This window comes from Nicotiana sylvestris, chromosome 9, assembly GCF_000393655.2.
Source record: "Nicotiana sylvestris chromosome 9, ASM39365v2, whole genome shotgun sequence".
Classification (NCBI taxonomy): Eukaryota; Viridiplantae; Streptophyta; class Magnoliopsida; order Solanales; family Solanaceae; genus Nicotiana; species Nicotiana sylvestris.
The window spans coordinates 3,607,658-3,616,743 of NC_091065.1; positions in this window are offsets into that span (position 1 = coordinate 3,607,658).

The following is a 9,086-nucleotide window of genomic DNA, read 5'->3' on the forward strand; positions in this document are numbered from 1 at the left end:
ATATTTTGGCCAAACCTAAAGTGCTTATAAGCTGAAATTTGATAAGTTGGGGAAGACCGACTTATGACTTTTGGCTTATTTTTGGCTTATAAGCACTTAACTTATAAGTACTTTTAATTTTACCAAACGCGTAGATAAGCCAAAAAGTGTTTATAAGCCAGTTTGACTAGCTTATAAGCGTAGCCAAACACCCTCTAAACTAGCTTTTATTGTAGCTTATATATTCCCTCCGGTCCATAATAAGTGATCTTTTGGTCTTTTTTTTAGTGGTCCAAAATAAGTAATTTTTTCATATTTCAAGAATAAATTAATTACTTTTTTCCTACATTGTCTTTGAAGTAAATAATGTTAGAATATATGTTGTGAAGAGATAGTAAAGGTTAATATGTTCAATTTTATTGCTAATTATTATTAAAAGATAAATTTTTTAATACGTGAAAATAACCTAAAAATTACTTATTGTGGACTCTAGAGGGAGTAGTAACTAATTAAATACTTTTATTATTTAGCAAACGCATAAATAAATTAAAAAAGTTGAAGCTCTTTATATTCAGGTCCTTTTATTATCCCAAAAAAACAAAACAGAGAAATGGAGTCAAAATCAAGAGCCGTTTCTTCATCATCATCTTCCAAAGCAAAGATGATAATCAGTTTCACAATATTGTCAAAGGATATTACAATGGACATTTTCTCAAGACTACCCACAAAGTCATTGGGTCAATCTGTTGCCTTCTAAAGGGGAGTTAATTTGTTTTGTTGGTACGGAGGGGTTTTCTGTATGTAATCCAAGTACTCGAGAATTGGTTAAGTTAGCTAGTTGTACTAGTATTCCTCCAACTTGTAATAGTAGAGCTTTTGGGTATATAAAGGAGAGGAATGAGTATATTTTGGTGTGAGGTTATGAGGTGGACTGATGGTTGCTGTTTGAAAGATCATTCTTGGAAGGTTGTTAGTGCAAAATGCCCGTATTATCTTCGCAGTTGGGGGGTTTTGGTTGACGCTATGTTTTATTGGATAGGATATGGGGACATGTATAATGATGTCAAGATTGATGCAATCGTTTCGCTCGATTTGGGGACAGAGGAGTTTGGTACGGTGGTGCTACCAGAAGGTTGGTTTCATCCCGATAGAGCTTTGTTATTGATGGAAATGAAGGAGATGTTGTGTTTGGTTGATTTATCTGAGTACCACTCTACCATGGATTTTTGGATGTTGAAAGATTCCAAGAAGTATATGTGGGTTAAGGAGTACAGAATTGATCTGGGCATGTTTAATCTCAACAGGGGGTTTATTACTCCAATGGATCACAAGGAAGGGAAATTTTTTATGAAGGTAAAGAATGTGAATTCTGAAAGTCATCTTGAGTGGTATGATGTAGAGAACAAGTGCTTCATGAGAATAGACAATCTAACATCCCGCCAATGGATCTGGTTTGGACTTTGCTCTAATGGCTTGTTTTCCTTGGGATGTTGATAGGCAGCAATAATGTTTCTGTATTTTAGGTTTGGGCTTTCGTCCTGTTGTTTATTGTTGTTTCATCATTCCTAATGCTTAGGATTTCACCTTTTGCTTAGAGTGAATTAGTTAAACTTTTTGGAAGCTGACCAAACAATGCTCTATGATCATATTACGGGGTTATCTTGTGGTCTTTGGGATGTATCTAACTCCTTAAGTTGAACTATTACATTTAAAATGATGTTAGAATTGTTTTATGGTCATTAGTCTTATTGTGTTATGTGGAAACCATTTCATGGTATGAATTACTTCATGGAGGATGTGACGACCCGACCAGTCGTCTCATGAATTTGGTAAGGTTTGAGACACTTAGTTTCTTTTGAGGAAGCTTAAGTTGGAAAAGTCAACTGGATGTTGACTTATGTGTTAGAGGGCTTGGATGTGAGTTCTGATGGTTCAGATAGCTGTCGACGCCCCCTTTTTCTGTGGGTCGAAATCGGGTATACGACATTGGGAGGACAACTCTATTCCCTTTCGAGAATTGGGTTTAGAAGTTGAAGAGTCGCCACCTAATGATTATAGTGCATTAGGACACTTTTTAGAAGAGTTTGAGATGAAGAGACTAGAGATTAGGGTAAGGGCTAGAAATTATTCCGAAGGGAAGGTGTTAGGCACCCCTCAGGATCCACAAGTGTGGTTCCCGGCCATGCTACAATTGTAACTTTAAGAAGACAAGTAGAAAAATAAAGCAAAGGGCTTCACATAGTTTTGCAAACAAATTTAAGAGTTGAAGAAGTAGAGAGTTTAGAAAATTAGTTTTAAAAGAAAACTTAAAAATTAACAAGTAAAGGGGAAAGCGGTCCTAGGTTTACCGATAATATGGATCACATCAATGCAATATCCAGCAATCACTCCTCAGAAGAGGGGTCACACATGATATTAGCGCACCGGTCATCATATTCATATTCTACTCTTCCCACCCCGTTATGGTATTAAAGCGCGGAAAGTTTTGTTACTTATTGCATGCTAGTACCCGTCCCAATCCTATCAGTCCCGGAGGCATTAGGACCACTATTCCTACAGGGTAAGGACTAGGCTGAACCCTTAGGTTTAAATGACAAAATGCTAGGCGACATACATAACAAGTAGGACTACACATAAAGGAAAAATACAAAGGCAAATAAAAAACTCACAGATCCCCCCACAAGTAAACATGTAATCAGCATGTCTCAAACACATTTAAGGTCTCAAAGATAGGAGTTTTTAAATAAAAGGAATAAGTGACAGCAGTTGGGTAAGTAAAAGATAAAGGAACCGTTAAAACATGGTTTGAAAAAGTAAAGACTTGAAGATACAGTAGTTTAACTATGACAAGTATCAAAACAACAAGATTCTAGGCAGGAAAGGTAACCCAGTAGTTTGAAAACTTAATAGGACAAGAATCAAAAATCAGTGAGAGTATATAGATACGTGATTTCAAAGGTTGTTTCTAGATAGAGATGTATTTTTAGTAAAAAAAAGTGAACTTCAGGTAATCACAACAAGAATGAGAGTGGCAAAGTTAAAAAAAAAAAAAGGGCTGGTTAATCTTAAACTGATAAAAAACATGATTAATCGATTCTTATTAGGCCTAAAGTTTGCCTAGACGGCGTGTGTATTGCCTACTTATCTTAAAGGTGAGCATGCATATTAATCCCAGTTTTAAAAGAACGCAGCTAACCAGACTTGTTAATTGCAATGAGAACAGCAGAACCATAAGTAGAAGCATAAAAGAAACAAGAGAAAGTGCAATACACATAACAACATGTTGTTTTGGAAACTGTAAATTAAATAGGAGACATACCAGTCAAGAGTAAGATAATATAGAATAGTGGTGTGCAGGGAAGTAGAGCATGAGTGTATGCAGACCAAGAGAAGCAGAGCAATTCAGCAGTAGAGTAACAAGTTACTCAATCTAGGCTTTCTGCCGACTGGGTAACCAGAAGAAGTGAGAGAATATGTAGAAAAAATAAGAGAGAGAGTAGTGAAGATGCTTATGTGTATAAGAGAGAGTTCAGAACAGTGATTGTTCGTGTCTTATGCCAAAGAGAGGGTAGACTATTTATAGTTTTGAAAACAAGTGGAGAATAAGGTAACACGTATAGACTGATCATAGTTATGGAAATAATACCTATTAGAATCAATTAAAGCCCCGGACTCCCTTCAATTAGGGAGTCATAGTTCAAACGGGTACAAATTGTATCAAATAAGGAAAATTATTGTTTGCAAGACTGGTATTTCCATAATAGGAGTAGTAAGAGTATGATGCACGTGATAAGGAATAAATACAGAATATTTTAAGTAATGAAAGTATAAGGACATCATATTGTGCATACAAATTAGTTCAAAGAATCACGGATGAAATTGAAAATCAAAGGGAATCAGTACTAAGTAAGGAGAGCATTTCACAAATAAGGAAGTGATTCAAAAATCAGTGTAAAACTTCTAAGGAAAACATATACAAATCAGGGATTCGAAGAGATGCACAAAATCAACAGAATATTTGGTAAACGAAGAACAATTAAACCTATAAAACACAATAGGCATGAAAATTAGAGAACCCTAAGCAAGAAATCACAGAAACAGTAGAAGGTTGGAACCCTAACAACAAAATTAAAGCATAGAACTCGGAGAATAACTTAGAAGATCACACAAACAAGCAAATAATACAAACACAAACATATAGTACTCAAAATCAGAAGATAAAGCGATTTCGAAAAGGGGTTCAGAAACCCTAGTTTGAAAAAAAGGAACAAAACGTTTAAAACTTGAGCAATCGTAAAGATCAAGTAGAGAGTAGTGTAAAACATAAAGGTGTGAGTTAAAATCGTTAAAAAATACAGAGATTTGAGGGTTTGGGTAGAGATTAGGATTTCGTAAGAAACCAGTGAGAGATAAGAGAAACCTGGCTGTGAAACTCAACAATAATGGTGTCCACAGCACCATCGGACCAAAACCCATCGGAGAAAGGCTGGAGACAAACCAGATCAAGCCTCCAGTGACCATATCGTATGGCGGAGGCTTCTCGGGTCTCACCAATAGAGGGAATCAATGAGGTAAAGTTTCACGGCGACTGGTGGTCGAAAGGGGTGAGGCTGGAGGTGGTCGGAGAGGCGGTGAGTTCATCAGAGAAGAAGAGAGAACCAGAAGGTTCTAGAGAGAAGGGAGAGGGAGAGATGATATAGAGAGAGATAGAGAGTCTCGTGGAAATGAGGGGTCTGGGGGGGGTAATTTAGATTTAATTAAGGCAAGTGAACCTGGGCCGTTGATCTCATTTGATCGACGACTCAGATTGAAACGGGGTTGGACCGGGTCATATTAGGGATTGGGCCGGGTTAGTTTAATTGGTATATTTGGCCAATGAAATCTGATAGGGGGTATAGCCAAATTGGCTAAAATCGAAATAACAAAGGGCTGTTTGTTAAATAGCCAATTTTTCCCCTTTATTATTTTACAAAATAGTAAAAAATGTTTTAAAAACAAATTAAAGGTACTGGATTAATTAATAACATATAAATATTAATTTAAAAATAATAAAAATGATTTTATAATTGCAAAATGCTGTTAATTGTAAAATATGCTATAATTGTAATTGTATGCAATTTAGCTTTAAAAATACCAAACAAATGTGTAGAAATATGCAAAAATCACTTAAATTATATTTTGGTATAAATATGAGAGTAAAATGAATTATTCACCAAAAATGATAATTTTGGGAATAATTATTGAATTTTGTAGTATTAAAATAGACAATAAATTGGTTTTAAAAAATCTTTAAAAATTTGGAAAAATACCAAAACACTTGGGTATGTTCATATACGCATATATATGTTATTTTAAAAGTATTTTGAGTACAAAAATACCTAGGGAAAATTGGATATCGACAACTGCCCCTCTTTACCCGGGAAGGATGAAAGAGTTATCGGGTAAAGATAGGATGATCAATTTTGACCGAAAGAGGCGATTTATAAGGAATTTTGACTGAGCTCTGGTTCCTGAGCTGCCTACATATCTCGGGTCTCACAGGAATTAGACCATATGCAGTTCAGGATCCATCGACAAAATATGCCGATAGAGTTATTGAAAGGAACGGACGCGATGCCTAAGTTGAGAAAGATAGTTGAAGTCTGATAGGTTGCGAGAACCGGAGCGGGATCGCTACTACTGAGACAGCCATTGCCAACCGGTGTACCTGCAAGTAAGCAATATGAGCGTATATCGTGCGTAAATTTAAACGTGATGCAAGTTCCCATCGGACCATGAATGCTGTCTTTGGACGGTTAGGATGACAAACTTGGACCATGACGTCCCGGGCTATGAAGAGCGTAAATAAAAATTCGCAGGCCATGAAATGATGTTCTCGGGCCATGTAGGTGGTGCCTCCGAACTATGATGCCTTTGAATAAGTTGACGATCTTTTAGCCCATTAAATGCAAAAGGTGGCGATCTTTCAGCCGATACAGAATTTAAATGAAGTTAGCAATGTTGCATCTGTGCGATAAAAGTAAAGAGGCGATATTTCAGCCATGCAGGATGGAGACAATTCTTAGTCTCGAAAGGCAGATAAAGTAGCCTTATGTAGATAGAGACATGGCTTAGTCTCGAAAGGCAGATAAGTAGCCTTATGCAAATGATGATGGGGGTAGAGCTTAACCTCGGAAAGCAGAAAAGTAGCCTTATGCAAAAATGCAGATGAAGACAGAGCGTAGTCTCGAAAGGCAGATAAGTAGCCTTATGCAGATGATGATGGAGACAGGGCTTAGTCTCGAAAGGCAGAAAAGTAGCCTTATACAGATGATGATGGAGACATGGCTTAGTCTCGAAAGGCAGATAAGTAGCCTTATGCAGATAATGATGGATGTAGAGCTTAACCTCAGAAGGCAGAAAAGTAGCCTTATGCAAAATGCAGATGGAAACAGAGCTTAGTCTCGAAAGGCAGATAAGTAGACTTATGCAGATGATGATGGAGACAGAGCTTAGTCTCGAAAGGCAGAAGAGTAGCCTTATGCAGTGAAAGAATGTAAAAGGACGATTAGTAGTAAGATCTCTTAGCTGATAGCCGATTACGACAATATGACTGCTGGGGAGATTGTGTACGGATAGCAATTGCGGGCAAGTGATGATTCTGAGAAGTTGCATTCTTGGGAAAGTATGCATACATAAATATACTTAACGATACTGCAAGTCGAGTGCCTGCATCCAAAGAAAAATCGTGAATTCTGTAAGGGGAAAAGGTTAGTTCATCTTCCTCGGGCTCTTGACGTTGTGTGTCATTGGGGTAGCGTCGCTAAACAACAACAATTCGGATAATAGTTATGCATGATTTAGTAAATATAACGTAAGTATATAATCGAAAATAGTTTTCTTTAGATGAACCAACGACTGCGACGTGGTTCAAGACATTGCAACCTCTTTCGCTCCATGATTTTGAGGGTCCTCCTCAAAATTCTGCCCCAGTTTGCTGAGCGGACATTTCTGACGGCTGTGCTGAATGACTAAAAAAATCATCTTCGGAATTTTGAGGGTCCTCCTCAAAATTCTGCCCCAGTTTACTAGGCTGGCACTTCTGGCGATGCATGGACTAAAATCAACTTCGGAATTTTGAGGGTCCTCCTCAAAATTCTGCCCCAGTTCCAATAGCGGGGGAAAATGGAATTTTTTATTAAATTGTGACCGAACTCATAGGGCTGCCTACGTATCCCCTCTTAAATGGGAATCAAGTCAGGTGTAGTTCAAATTACATCATAAAGGGAATCATAAGTGGTTACACATAATATCATTTCACTGCATCTGAATTGATTGGCTTCGGCCAGACTTCTCCATCCATCACTGCAAGAATAAGGGCTCCTCCAGTTAGAACCCGGTGAACCATGTACGGACCCTGCCAATTGAGAGAGAACTTCCCCTTGGCTTCATCTTGATGTGGGAATATTTTCTTCAACACCAGCTGCCCCGGTGTAAACTTCTTTGGCTTAACTCTTTTGTTGAAGGCTCTGGACATTTTGTTCTGATACAACTGATCGTGGCAAACTGCATCCATCCTTTTCCCATCTATAAGGGCTAGCTGCTCGTAGCGACCTTTTACCCATTCTGCATCATCCAACTCTGCTTCTTGTATGATCTTTAAGGAGGGAATTTCTACCTTGGCGGGGATGACCGCCTTTGTACTATAAACCAGCATGTAGGGAGTTGTTCCGGTCGATGTTCGGACTGTGGTGCGGTATCCCAATAAGGCGAATGATAATTTCTCATGCCATTGTTTGTGCCTTTCGACCATCTTCCTTAGTATCTTCTTGATATTCTTGTTGGCTGCCTCCATAGCTCCATTCATCTGAGGCCTGTAGGCTGTAGAGTTCTTGTGTTTGATCTTGAATGTTTCACACATTGCTTTCATCAAGTCGCTGTTGAGATTGGAACCATTATCGGTGATGATTTATTTCGGAATTCCGAACCGACAAACAATACGGTTGCGGACGAAATTTGTCACAACCTTCTTAGTGACCGCCTTGTATGATGTTGCTTCGACCCATTTGGTAAAATAATCGATTGCCACTAAGATGAACCTATGCCCATTTGATGCGGCAGGCTCGATAGGTCTGATAACATCCATTCCCCAAGCGGCGAATGACCATGGTGAGCTTATTGCAGTAAGCTCGTTTGGAGGCACCTTTATCATATCTGCATGTATCTGACAGCGATGACATTTGCGAACATACCGGATACAGTCTGTTTCCATAGTCATCCAAAAATACCCTGCTCAGAGTATCTTCTTTTCTAAGACAAAACCATTCATGTGTGGCCCGCAGGTCCTTGCATGCACTTCGTCCAATAGCCTAGATTCTTCTTTTGCTTCGACACACCTTAGTAAACCTAAATCGGGAGTCCTTTTGTACAAGATTACTCCACTATGAAAGAAGTTGCTGGATAACCTACGAAGTGTGTGCTTCTGAGTAGCGTTGGCAAGTTCTGGATATTCCCCTGTTGTCAAGTACTCCTTGGTGGAACCATGGTTTTCCCTCCGCTTCTTCCACAACGTGGGTGCAATAAGCTGGCTGATCATGAATCTTTACTGGGATGGGATCAATGAAATTTGTATCTGGATGCTGGATCATGGACGATAAAGTAGCTAATGCATCATCAAACTCGTTCTGGACTCCGGGGACGTGCTGAAATTCTGTATTTGTGAACCTTTTCCTCAACTCCTGTATGTGATGCAAGTAGGGAAGTATCTTAGAGTTCTTGGTTGCCCACTCTTCTCGAACCTGATGTATGAGCAAGTCTGAATCCCCGATCACTAGCAACTCCTGAACGTTCATGTTAATGGCCATTTTGAGCCCCAAGATGCAGGCTTCATATTCGGCCATATTATTGGTGCAAGGGAACCTGAGCTTGGCGGATACCGGGTAGTGCTGGCCGGTTTCTGATACTAGGATTGCTCCTATGCCAACTCCTTTGAAATTTGCAGCTCCGTCGAAAAACAACCTCTAACCATCATAGGGTTCTGCAATATCTCCTCCTATGAAAAATACCTCTTCATCGGGAAAATACGTCTTTAGGGGCTCGTATTCTCCATCCACGGGATTCTCGGCGAG